Source organism: Geotrypetes seraphini, chromosome 3 (assembly GCF_902459505.1).
Source record: "Geotrypetes seraphini chromosome 3, aGeoSer1.1, whole genome shotgun sequence".
NCBI lineage: Eukaryota > Metazoa > Chordata > Amphibia > Gymnophiona > Dermophiidae > Geotrypetes > Geotrypetes seraphini.
The window spans coordinates 312,564,610-312,578,817 of record NC_047086.1 but is presented as its reverse complement, the minus strand read 5'-3'; positions in this window follow the sequence as shown (position 1 = coordinate 312,578,817).

The window sequence follows — 14,208 nt, the reverse complement described above, 5'->3', positions numbered from 1 at the left end:
CTTGTAATCTCAGATCACAGAGGTTTGCACAAGGGAATGGAACATCATGGCTGCTTTCTTGTTACCAGATGACCATAGACTATATACAAGTGGTCTTTTTATTCTGGCCAACCATTCTACATTAGAACTGCAGCTTTAAAATGAATCACTCCTGAATTAAAAAAAGATTAGTAATAGTAATAACTAAAATAGTAATAGTAATAACTAAAGGATCTGTTTACTAAGTCACCTTAAGCAGTTATATGTGCTTAACACAGCAAAAATAGCCAAACACAATAAGTGTTTCTCAATACGCAGTACGCATACCCTTGTGGGTACATGGGCTGCTTGTTGGGGGTATGCGGCTTGGCCGCCTCCACCGGGGATCCCTCCCTGCCCCCCCACACACACACACACACAGCTGAAGCCACTGCCGGAGATCCCTCCCTCCCTGCCTGCCTGCCTGGCATACCACCCCTCATCCATGAAGCCGACCCTGTTACTGGACTGGCTCCCTCCTACACGCTCCCTCCTATACTGGCTCCCTCCTAAATGCTGCGTAGCTGACCCAGAACCTTCTCTCTGATGTCATAATTTATGTCAGAGGGAAGGCTTGTGGACCAGGGAGAGGGGGTGCGGGCAGGGCAGGCAGGGATTGGCTTCTGTGGATGGGTCGGATATGTGAGCGGATGCGGGTGGGCGGGGCAGTCAGGGATCAGCTACTGTGGATGGGTCAGCTTCAGGAGAGGGGGCTGCGGGCGGGACAGGAAGGGATCGGCTTCTGTGGACAGGTCAGCTTCGGGAGAGGGGTGTGTGGTCAGGAGAGGTAGGCAAGAATCGGCTTCTGTGGATGGATCGGGTCAGCTTTGGGAGAAGGGGAGGTGCGGGCAGGGCAGGCAGGGATCCACGGCGTGTAACTTAATTTTGGAAGGCTAGAAGGCAAGGAGGGGAAGGAGGCACAAACTCGACACAGAAGGAAGGAAAGTGGCATGAACATGGGACACAGAAGGGAAGGAGGAAGGGGACCTAACTTGAGACAGGAGGGAGGGAATAGAAAGGGAGAATTGTTGGGCATCAGTGTGTGAGTGAGAAGGAAAGGAAGAAAGAGGAAAATTGGGCATAAAGAGAAAGAGGAGAGAGGTAGTGATGCATGGGGAGAGAAGGATGAGAGGAGAAATGTTGGATATGGTGGTGGAGAAGGAACATAGGGACAGATTGAAGGGGATGCAATGTTTGACATAGTGATGGAGGGAGAATTGTGGCATTGTGCTGGAGAGGGGTAATAGAAGGAGAAATAGGCATGGGGCTGGTGGGCAGTGGTGAAAAATGAGAGAGGGAGAAATATTTGATGTGGCAGTAGAGGGGGTGGGGGAGATGCTTGGATCTCTCAAGACAGATGGACAGTGAGAGAGAGAGGGATACATATTGCCAATAGGGGTGGAGGAGAGAGGAAGAAAAGATGGACTCATGGAGGGACAGAAAGAGAGATGTTGGTTGGGGAAGGGAATGGGGTCCGCAGGAGAGGAAGTGTACAGGAAGCAGAAAGAAAGAAATATTGGATGCACAGTCAGAAGGAAATGCAACCAAAGACTCATGAAATCACCAGAAAACAAAGGTAGGAAAAATAATTTATTTTCAATTTAGTGATCAAAATGTGTCAATTTTGTGAATTTATATCTGCTGTCTATATTATGCTCTATATTTGTCTTTTTTTTTCTATAGTTGTTACTGATTGCATATTTTTAAAGTCACCTGCCTTGACCTCTTTGAAAAAAACACCCCTAAATATAAATGATAATTAACATTTTCTCTGTGTACAGTGTGCTTTGTGGGTTTTTTTAAATTTTGTGGTAATTTTGTGTGTATGTGAAAAATGGATGGAAGACATTGGCAATGCATTACAGTTAGTATTGTTATTATGAGGGAGGGGTCAGGGGTGGAGCTTGGGTGTGTCTCGGCTAGAGCTTGGGTGTGTCTGGAGCAGAACTTGGGGGTACTCAGTTGGTATTTGTTAGGCTTAGGGGGTACTTGGCTTGAAGAAGTTGAGAAACACTGTTCTAAAACATTCCACTTTAGGGCTCCTTTTACAAAGCCGCAGTAGTGGTTTAAAGCGTGTAATAGCATGCACTAAACCACTGATCACGCTAGCTGCTACCGCCTCCTCTTGAGCAGGCAGTAGTTTTTCAGGTAGCGAGGGGTAGCACGTGATTAAATGTCCTGCACGTTAAAGCCGCTACCGCGGCTTCGTAAAAGGAGCCCTTAGTTTTGGCATGAGCACACGCTAAGCATGTAGTAATTATTTCTTTTAATTTTTTGAAGGAATGTATCAGGGACAGAGAGTGGGTGTCCCGACACTAACCAGTTAACACATCTACATCACCGTGTGCTAACTGATTAGTGCACAGTTAATACAGGAGTCCTCAGTGCCTCCCAAAACAGGCAGCAATTAGTGATCCTGTTGAAACTTTTTTTAAAAAAAGACCACATTCTAATGCTAAGATTAGCACATGGCTGCTAATTGAAAAAATAGAAAATAGCCCTTTTTCACAGCTGTGGTAAAAATAAGAATATAAGAGTTTCAGTTTTCAAATTTATTATGGCTTAATAAACCGCTTTAAATACCAAAGCGGTTTATATTGTGTAAAATTTAAAAAAATAAAAAAGGATAATTAAAAACAGGTGAAAGGACATACATACAAAAAATTTTTCAATTGACAAGACATGGTACAGGAGGGAAATGGGCAAGGTTACAATTTTTTAAATAAAAATGAGGAGGTAATGGAAAGAACGATATGGAGATGGAAAAGACTTGAGTGAACCATTTGTCTAAGGGCTCCTTTAATAAAGCCGTGGTAGCAGTTTAACGCATGTAATAGCGCGCGCTAAACCGCCAGCCGCGCTAGCCGCTGCCACCTCCTCTTGAACAGGCGGTAGTTTTTTGGCTAGCACGGGGGTAGCGTATGATAAACGTCACGTGCGTTAAAGCTGCTACCGCGGCTTCGTGAACGGAGCCCTAAGTCTCAAAAGCCTCCTTAAAGGTTTTAAGGTTAGATTTGAAATGTTTAGAATTAGTTTCCAGTCTTAGAGCTATGGGAAGGGCATTCCATAATGTGGGAGCGACTACGGAATAAATGGTTGCCATACTTGGACAAACTGAAGGTCCATCAAGCCCAGTATCATGTGGCCAACAGTGACCCAAGAACCTGACAAGATACCAAGTAGTGCAACGGATTTTATGTTGTATCTCATAGGAATAAGCAGTGAACTTTCCCAAGGCATCTCAATAATGGCTTATGGACTTTAGTTTTAGGAAATTAGCCAAATCTTTTTTAAACCATGCTAAGCTAACTGCTTTCACCACATTCTCCAGCAACATATTCCAGAGTTTAATTATATGCTGAGTGAATAAATATTTTCTCCAGTGTGTGTTAAATCTACTACTTAATAGCTTCATTGTATGTCCCCTACTCCTAGTATTTTTGGAAAGAGTAAACAAGCGATTCACATCTACCCTTTCCACTCCACACAGCATTTTATAGACCTCTATCAAATCACCCCGAGCTATCTCTTCTCCAAGCTGAAGAGCCCTAGCCACTTTAGCTTTTCTTTTAAAGGGAAGTTGTCCCATCCCTTTTATCATTTTAATCACCCTTCTCTTTGCCTATTCTATTTCTGCTATATCTTTTTTTGAGATATGCAACCAGAATTGCATACAGTATGCAGGGTGTGGCCATACCATAGAGTGATTACAAAGGCATTATAACATTTTCATCTTTATTTTCCATTCCTTTCCTGATAATTCATAACATTCTATTTGCTTTCTTAGCCATGTCACACACTGAGCTGAGGGTTTCAATGTATCCTCAGTGATGACACCTAGATCCTTTTACTGGGTGGTGACTCCTAATGTGGAACCCTGAATCACATAGCTATAATTCAGGTTCCTCTTTCCCACATGCATCACTTTGCACTTGTTCACATTAAATATCATCTGCCATTTTGATGCTCAGACTTCCAGTCTCACGAGGTCCTCTCACAATTTTTCACAATCCTCTTACCGCTTAACAACTTTGAACAACTTTGTCTCATTAGTAAATTTAATTATCTTATCAATTATTCCCATCTCTGGATCATTGATAAATATGTTAAAAAACCAGCAGTTCCAACACAGACCTCTGGGGAACCCAACAATTTACCCTTCTCCATTGAGAATATTGACCATTTAAACCAGGGGTGTCCAATGTCGGTCCTCGAGGGCCGCAATCCAGTCGGGTTTTCAGGATTTCCCCAATGAATATGCATGAGATCTATTAGCATACAATGAAAGCAGTGCATGCAAATAGACCTCATGTATATTCATTGGGGAAATCCTGAAAATCCGACTGGACTGCGGCCCTCGAGGACCGACATTGGACACCCCTGATTTAAACCCACTCTGTTTTCTTTCTTTCAATCAGTTCTTAATCCATGATAATAGGACATTACTTCCTATCCCATGACTTTCTCATTTCCTCAGAAGTTTTTTATGAAGTACTTTGTCAAATGCCTTTTGAAAATTCTAATACACAATATTGACTGGTTCATTTTTATCCACATGGTTATTCAAAAAATGTAGTAGATTGGTGAGGCAGGATTTCCCTTGCCTAAATTCATGTTGGCTTTATCTAATTAATCCATGCTTATGTATATGTTCTGTCATTTTGTTCTTTATAATAGTATCTACCATTTTGCCCAGTACCAACATCAGACTCACCAGTCTATAATTTCCTGGATCACCTCTGGAACCCTTTTTAAAAATTGGTGTTACATTGGCCACCATCCAATCTTCCTTTAGCATACAAGATTTTAAACATAAATTACAAATTACTAGCAATAGCTCTGCAAGTTCATTTTTCAATTCTATCAGCACTCAGGAGGTCTAGGCAATTTGCTACTGTTCAATTTGCCAAATTAATCCATTACATCTTCCAGTGTTACAGAGATATGTTTCAGTTTCTCTGGCTCAACAGCATTGAATACCATTTCTGGCACCAGAATTTCCCCCACATCTTCCTTTGTGAAGACCAAAGCAAAGAATTCATTTAATCTCTCTGCTTTGGCCTTGTCTTCCCTGGGCGCCTCTTCTAACCCTCAGTCGTCTATAGGGTCCAACTGATTATTTTTCCAGCTTCTTCCTTTTAATATACCAAAAAACATTTTTACAGTATGTTTAGCTTCAAACACAATTTTCTTTTCAAAGTCTTTCTTTGCCTTCCTTATCAGCGTCTTGCATTTGACTTGCCATGCCTTGTGCTATTTATAATTTTACAAGACTGAAATCCTTAAGCTGTTCTGTGTTCATAGCTGAAGCACCGGGATCAGGACCAGAGAAAACAAAAGCAAATAGGGCTGGAGGTGTGGTAGATCCTGATTGATTTTCAGAGGATTTTATTCATGAAGAGCTAACTAAACTAAAGGTAGACAAGGCGATGGGGCAGATGGTGTACATCCAAGGGTACTGAATTAACTTAGGAAACTTCTAGTGGTTCTACTGGCTGACCTTTTCAATGTTTCTTTAGAGTCTTGAGTAGTATCGGAGGACTGGAGGGAGGATGTTGTCCCTCTCCACAAAAGTGGAAGTTAGGAAGAAGTAGGAAATTACAGGTCCATAACCTGACTTCTATGGTAAGTAAAAGAAACTACTTTAAAACAAAGAATAGTGAGGTTTTTGGAATCCAGTGGATTACAGAACCTGAGGCATGGATTCAATAGAGGCAGGTCTTGTCAAATAAATCTAATCAATTTCTTTGACTAAGTGACCAAAGAATTGGATAGAGAGAATGAGCTAGATATGGTGTATTTAGATTTTAGCAAAGGAACTAGTTGAGTGGAAGGCGACAGAGAGTAGTGGTCAATGGTGATCACTCTGAGGAAAGGGATGCTACCAGTGGTATTTCTCAATGTTCAGTTCTTGGGCCTGGACTCATTTAGAGCACTGGCCTTTGACCTGGGGGCCACCACGTGAGCGGACTGCTGGGCACGATGGACCACTGGTCTGACCCAGCAGCAGCAATTCTTATGTTCTTAACATTTTTGTAAGCTGTATTGCTGAACGTTTGTCTGGTAAGATTTACCTCTTGGCGGATAATACCAAAATCTGCAATAGAGTTTATACCCTTGATGGTGTGGATAACATTAGAAAGGATTCAGTGAAGCTTAAGGAATGGTCTGAAATTTGGCAGCTAAGATTTAATGATGGTCATGCATTTGGGATGTAAAAATCTGAGGGAATGGTATGGTTTAGGCCGGGGGTGAAGAACTTTTGTGCACGAAAGAGGAGAGAGACTTGGGTGTGATAGTAAGTGATGATCTTAAGGTGGCCAAACAGATTGAAAAGATGACAACAGAAGCTAGAAGGATGCTTGGGTGTATAGGAAGAGTAAGAAAAAGGAGGTATTGATGACCCTGTATAAAGCTCTGGTGAGACCTCATTTAGAATACTGTGCACAATTCTGGAGTCTGCACCTTCTAAAATGTATAAACAGGATGGAGTCTGTCCTTAGGGAGGCTACTAAAATAGTTGGTGGTTAAAGATCTTAATATGTATTCTTCAGAAGAAAGGCAGGAGAGGGGAAATATGATAGAGATGTTTAAATACCCATGTAGCATAAATACGCATGAGGCGAGTCTCTTTCTATTAAAAGGAAACTCCAGAGTGAGAGGGCATGGGATGAAGTTAAGAGGTGATAGACTCAGAAGTAATCTAAGGCAATACTTTTTCACAGAAAGGGTGGTAAATGCATGGAATAGTCTCTTGGTAAAGGCAATGGAGACAAAGACTGTGTCTGAATTCAAGAAAGCATGGGACAGGCATGTGGGATCTCTTAGGTAGAGGAGGAAATGGTGAATGCTGCGGATGGACAGAATGGATGGCCATTTGGCCTTTATCTGCCATCATGTTTCTGTTTCTTTGTTTTAGTCATAGAAACATTGAAAGATGACGGCAAATGGCCCATCCAGTCTGCCCATCCACAACATCCACTATCTCCTCCTCTCCCTAAGGGATCCTTCTTCCACTTTCTGATGGATTCTCTTTTAGCTCTAATTGCTTCCTTCACCTCACTCATTATCCACACTGACTACATGGAATATATATAGTCTGGGCTTCCAAAATGGTATTTTTGAATAACATCCACACATGATGCAAATTTTTGACCTTTGCAGCTGCTCCTCTAAGTTTCTTTTTTTTTTTTTTTTTATCATTCTCCTCATGTTATCATAGTCTCCTTTTTAAAAGTTAAATGTTATTGTATTGGATCTCCTATGTAAACTTCAGAGATTATATAAAATCTAATCATATTATGATAATTTTTATCAAGTGGCCCCAGCACCATTATAACCCGCACTAATTCATACGCTCCATTAATAACATAAGAATTGCCATACTAGGACAGACTGAAAGTCCATCAAGCCCAGTATCCTGTTTCTAACAGTGGCAAACCCAGGTCTCAAGTACCTAGCTAGATCCCAAGTAGCTTACTGCACTATTAGTATACTGCCACTCACTGTAAAAATTGTATGACTAGTTTCAAGTCTAAGTATGACCTAGGTCATTAAAATACTCTAATGATTTCACTTATATGCTTCAATTATTAATTTGATGTCAAGTGACAGGGATGCTCCTAGCCTTGCTAGCTGTATAATGTATAATACAGAAGTATATAACAAGATGTCTTTCTCACTGGGAATGACCAAGAGAGGAGCACAGAAATATGATGATAATAAGCAATAGTATAAAAGCCCTTGTTTTGGAGACAAAATTGTCTTTTGCTTTAATTATGTCACCCAGAAGCATGTGAACGTTAAAGCAGTCTGGAGTCTTAGGTCTTGGGTAGATTGGACTATGATATACTAAATCAGTTTTGGTGTTTTTCTGCTGGCCTGAGTCAGTGACCTCAAAGAATCCTGAGTTTCATGCTTTCAGGGACTGGACCCTGGAAACTAAACTGCTTATGGTATGAAAAATGAGAAGAACCGTCTTTTCTCTGTGACAGGGAAGTCCTGAGGAAAGAAGTCCCCAAAGTGAGAGATGAGAAATCCTAGTTTTCAAAAACTGTTATTTAGGTAAGCACTTGAGGGATACAATTCAGAGCTCTTGGGGATGTGTCCAACAGAGACAAAGAAGCTAGGTAATTTATATCTGTTCTGGTAATAATCCAATTTTTCTGGGAGTCACAGGAAAGCAAGAAATTGAGACAGTACCTATGCAGATGTTACTCTTGGATTCCAGCAAATCTACAGTACGAGTGATGATGAAAGGGCTAGAAAAAGGAAATTCTACATAATAATAATAACAGTTTATATACCACAATACCGTTAAGTTCTATGCGGTTTAAAGAAGATTAGTGGAGTACAAGTTGAGTTAACTTAAGGGATGTGGGAACAATGGGGAGAAAGGGCAAGAGAGGGGAAGGAGGGAAGTGGGTCAGCTGTCTAGGTATTTCAGGAATAGGTGAGTTTTGAGGCGTTTCCTGAATACCTCATAAGTGGTGGGCAATAGGAGTTGTTCTAGGTCTTTACCCCATAGAGCAGCCTGATGTGAGAGAAGATGCTCATGGTGTTTTTTTAGTTTGCATCCTCTAACCGGGGGGGAAACGAAGTGCGAGTGGGAACTTCTCTTGTGTTTGTTGGCTGAAAAGGAGAATAGGTCAGTGATGTATTTAGGGGTTAGACCGTAGAAAACTTTAAAACAGAGGCAGGCGAACTTAAACTTTACACGAGCTTCCATCGGCAGCCAGTGTAGCTGTTTGAAGTATGGCATCACGTGATCGAACTTCTTTAGACCAAAGATTAGTCTGACCGCAGTGTTTTGCATTAGTTGTAATCGTCGCATATTCTTTTGGGGGATTGCTAAGTAGGCGATGTTACAGTAGTCAAGTTGACTTAATACGAGGGATTGTACCAAGATTCTGAAGGCAGAGTTATCAAAGTATGCTTTAATGGATTTAAGTTTCCAGAGGGTGAAAAAACTCTTTTTGATTAGGGAGTCCACCTGATCTTTCATGGTGAGGCATTGGTCCAGAGTTACACCCAGTATTTTAATGTTGGGCTGTATGGGGTAGTTATGTTTGTTGATGTCTAGTGGGGTTTTGGTGTCAAGAGGGCGCGGTGAAGCGACAGAGAATTTTGTCTTCTCAGTATTGAGCTTGAGTTTGAAGTCTGTCATCCAATGTTCCATCAAGTTTATGGCTTCTGATGCTTTTGGAATTGTTTCCGAGATGGAGTTGGCAAATGGGATAATAATTGTGAAGTCATCAGCTTAACTGAATAATTTTATCCCCAGCTGGGTTAATTGAATGCTCAGTGAGGTCATGTAGATATTGAAAAGCAGAGAGGATAGTGGGGACCCTTGCGGAACGCCGGATGGGTTGCTCCAGGTGTTGGAGAGATCATTGTTGAAGCGAACCTGATAGGTTCGGGACGAAAGGAAACCATGAAACCAGTTTAGCACTTCGCCTCTGATGCCAATAGCGTCTAGACACTGTAGAAAATTTGCATGGTCTACAAGGTCAAAGGCATAGCTCATGTCAAATTACATGATCAGGGCACTGAGGCCTTTGCTTAAAAATAGGTGCAAGTAATAGGTGCAATTACCGTTTCTGTGCTGAAAAGCGGTCTAAAGCCGGATTGAGTCTCATGAAGGAGTGAGAACTGGTCTAGATATTCCATTAATTGGGAGTGTACCAGCCCCTCCATGATCTTTACAAAGAGTGGTATGGAAGCAATTGGTCTGTAGTTGGAAACTAGGGCTGACGATTCTTTGCTATTTTTTAGGATAGGGGTTATTATTATGTAGCCTTTGTTGGTGAGGAATTTTCCGTTTTTCAGGTTATGGGCTAAGTAGTGCAGTAGAGATAGTTTAAATTCAAGTGGTGCCGCTTTCATGATTTCCGGGGGACATGAGTCCAGGAAGCAGTATGATTTGGAGTATTTGTTGTATAATTTGGTATAGTTATTCCAATCTATGTCTTGAAATGAATCCCAGAACGTGTCTGCAGGGGTTTCATTTCCTTGTGCGTTAGCTATATGGTGTTCATTAGGTTCTTCTGTTGGGCAATTGTTTCTTAGTTTTTTAATTTTTGAGTCAAAGTGCAGGGCTAGGTCGTTCTCCGAGGGTAATTTAAAGTTGTGTGTGGGTAGAGTGTAGCGGGTGGTGTCAAATAGGTTAGTAACCAGATTGAACAGCTCTTTTGTATTAACTCCTTGTGAGCTGTTGCAGGATGAATTGATTTTGTTTGAGTAAAATGCTTTGCGTTTATCTTTTATTAGTTGTTTGTAGGTTTTTATATTGGCTCTCTAATTGTTACGGTCTGATAATTATCCTGTTTTTTTCCATTTTCTTTCTAGACGTCTGGCTAACATAGCGATAGGCATTTCAAAAATTGCTCATGTTGATTAGCATTTCTTCATATGCTGAATCTTTCATGCATTCAACCTGTTCGTTCCTATCAGGAAGGCTGTTTTACAATGAAACATTGCTTCTTGCCACCCAGTTTTAATCAAATTGACTGGAAACTTCCTGGCAGGCATAAGCAACAGGGACGACAGCAGTACAAGTTATCAAGAGTGTTGCAAACACTTCATGGACTAGAAGAGGGCAAAGGGTACTTACAGCGGCAGGAAGACTACAAATCACCAGCAGAAGGACAAAGCAGCATCCAGAACAGAGCGAACATTGCAATGGAGAACACCAAGAAAATTTGTAGCAGTAAAATTATACTAATGCTAGCAGGAAAACTCTAGGGCATCGGTATAGTGGCAAGAATACTTTCCAAACAACCACAAGAAAGCATGAGTGGGTTAAAGCAGCAATAATATTGACTGTAAGGCATAGGAACACCGGAAGAGTGCCAATACCACATCCAGGTTGTCTGAAAGATCCTAAAACACTGGTTGCTCAGTGCCACATTATCTCAAATTGGGAAGGGGTAAAACACAGACCTCACGGACTTCGCAGATCTGAGCCACAGGTCCTTAAAAATCTTCATTTATTGACAGCTGAGGTTTCATATTTCATGTGTGCAGGTCTGCGTTTTAGCCCCTCATTCCATCGCTGTATCTGCTGCCATTTCTGACCCCACAGATCTGTGCCAACAGTCTTTTATTAATAACACTTCAGCTAAGGGAGCTCTGACGGACCCTAATGCTTCTTTCTCTCTATGCTGAGACTGAAAGTGGCATGGACCTCAGGGCAAAAGATTGCCACTTTTAGGGCTCCTTTTACAAAGGTGCACTAGGGCCTTAATGTGCAGAATAGCGCGCACGAAACTGCCATGTGTGCTAGCCGCTACCGCCTCCTTTTGAGCAGGCGATAGATTTTTGGCTAGCGCACGCTAATCCGGTGTGTGCACTTAAACCGCTAGCGCACCTTCGTAAAAGGAGCCCTTGGTCTCAGCATAGGGAGGAAGAAGCATTAGGGTCCGTCAGAGCTTCCTTAGCTGAAGTGTCATTAATAAAAGACTGTCGGCACAGATCCGTGGGGTCAGAAACGTCAACAGATACAGCGATGGAATGAGGGGCTAAAACAACGGACCTGCACACATGAAATATGAAACCTCAGCTGTCAATAAATAAAGATTTTTAAGGACCTGCGGTTGAGATCCTCACGGTCTGTGAGGTCCGCGTTTTACCCCTTCTCTCTCAAATTCCCAGCTCCAAGTTTCTGGAAGTAAAAATGCTTTACTGAGTGGAGGAGAGCATCTTCGGGAATTTTTAATATCACTCTCAAGTAATTATTAAAGAGAATCATGGATATAAACAAAGATGTGATGGAAATTCGATACAAAAAGGTTAAGAGGCCCTTTCAAAGTTTTCGAGGTTCTCAGTCCTATGGCTCGTAGCATTCCTGTCCTGAACTAAACTTGTCTGACTTATAATAAATTAAGCAGAATGTTGCACCAATGTTCTTAACTTTATCTCTATAAGCGACTTGTTTAATCTCTCATTGTCAAATGAGTAGCTTGTTGAAATAACTGCAGATGAAGTAATTCTTTTTCTAGTGAGGTTAGGGCCTGCCAGACACTATCCAGCATTATACTGGGCAGTTTCAGTAAGGGAAACCTTGCCAACAACACTAATGCTGTTACACATACTTCTGGAGAAAGAACTGCGCCCAGTTCATAGGGATGAAGGCCAAATTTGTTTTGTTTCTCATTTTAATTTTCTTTAGTTTTATGTTTTTAACTTTTGGAAGCAATATCAGTGTGTGCTCTGGTGCAAAATAGTGCACACCGTTGCTCAAATAGCGCAATAATATACACTGTTTTTTAATAGTGTTTCTTCTACATAGGAACATAAGGGTTGCCATACTAGGACCACCAAGCCCAGTATCCAGTTTCCAACCCAGGTCACAAGAACCTGGCAAGATCCCAAAGAGTAAAATAGATTTTATGCTGTGTTTCCTAGGAATAAGCAGTGGATTTCCCCAAGTCCATCTTAAATAATGGCTTATGGACTTTTCTTTTAGGAAATGAGTCAAACCTTTTTTAAACCCTGCTAAGCTAGCTGCTTTCACCACATTATCTGGCAACAAATTCCAGAGTCTAATTACACATTGAGTGAAGAAATGCTTTCTCCAATTTCTTCTAAATCTACTACTTAGCAGCTTTATTGCATGCCCCCCCCCCCCCCCAGCCCTAGTATTTTTGGAAAGAGTAAACAAGAAAGTCATATCTACCCGTTCCACTCCACTCGATATTTTAGACCTCTGTCATATCTCCCTTGGCCTGTCACTTCTCCAGGCTGAAGAACACTAGCCACTTTAGCCTTTCTGTGTGACCCTGGGCAAGTTACTTAATCCTCCCCCCCCCCCCCCAATTGCCCTAGGAACATTAGATTGTGAGCCTGCTGGGACAGACAAGGAAACATGTTTGAGTACCTGAATGCATGTAAGATTGAGTGCAAAAGTCTAAATTATTTGCAGTTTCATATCATAAAAATGGTTGCCTATTTGGTTGATCGTTAGTTATTGGTATGAGAATATCATTCACTGATATTAATAACATTATCATCAAACAATTATGTATTGTGACAGTCATACTTATTTAGATTATGTTTATATCTTAACTGATTAATTCTACTCATAATAGTATCTTATTTAGAAAGAATAATTAACAGATCTTTATAAAAGGTATTGCCAGATACAAAAAAGCACAAGTCAGTTCTAGCTTTTAAGCCCCTATTCATAATAACAATGAACAAGTTGCTAAGTTTATTTATTTATGTATTCATTCAATTTTCTATACCATTCTCCCAGAGGAGCTCAGAATAGTTTACATGAATTTATTCAGGTACTCAAGCACTTTTCCCTGTCTGTCCCAGTAGGCTCACAATCTATCTAATAAACTTGGGTCAAGAGGGGGAGGGATTAAGTGACTTGCACAGGGTCACGAGAAGACTGGGTTTGACCCCACAACCTCAGGGTGCTGAGGCTATAGCTTTAACCACTGTGCCACACTCTATAAAAGCATTGGGCATAGGCTTATTTTATTGAATGGGTGGGTGGGTTGTTTATATATGAGTATAGGCTTCTAAGGGTAGCGGCATGTATGAGTGAATAGAGTACAGAGCCAGCTCTACCAACAGTTGTATTTTTCACATGCCATACTTTATGGCCCAGTTTTCAGCCCCTGATGACATACAAATGAGGCTATTCACAAACTGGTTCTGGAGGGGATGCTTATGTTTCTGGCATATGAGTGAGGATGAGTGGGAGAATTACATGCGTTTGTATGAATAGGTGGTTGGGGGTAGATTGGTAAGTACAACGGTTTCGGTTAGTGGGTGGAGCAGTACCTATTTCACTTATAAACTACCCCTTGTGAGAATTTTGGGATCTCAAATAGAGAATGGCATGGGAGTAAGGTTGAAACTCCAACCCCACTCCATCCCCACAAGAGTACAAAATCTCATACAAAATGCGATCGATTGTCTTGTTTCGAAAATAATGAAATTATTGTGGTGGAGTTTAAGTTTGCAGGAACAGGGTGGGGGTTGGGTCAAAGCTGCAAGGACAGGATGGGGGACAAACTTTTCCCTAATGTTATTTTCTAACTCTAGTCCCCTCAGTCTCTTTTAACATCCTTCCTTTCCCTGACCCTTTCTCTTTTCCTGCCTTTCCTCCTCCCCTTCTATTTCCCTTGCAATCACTTTCATTCTCACATCTCACCCCCATTTCTTATCCTTTGTCCC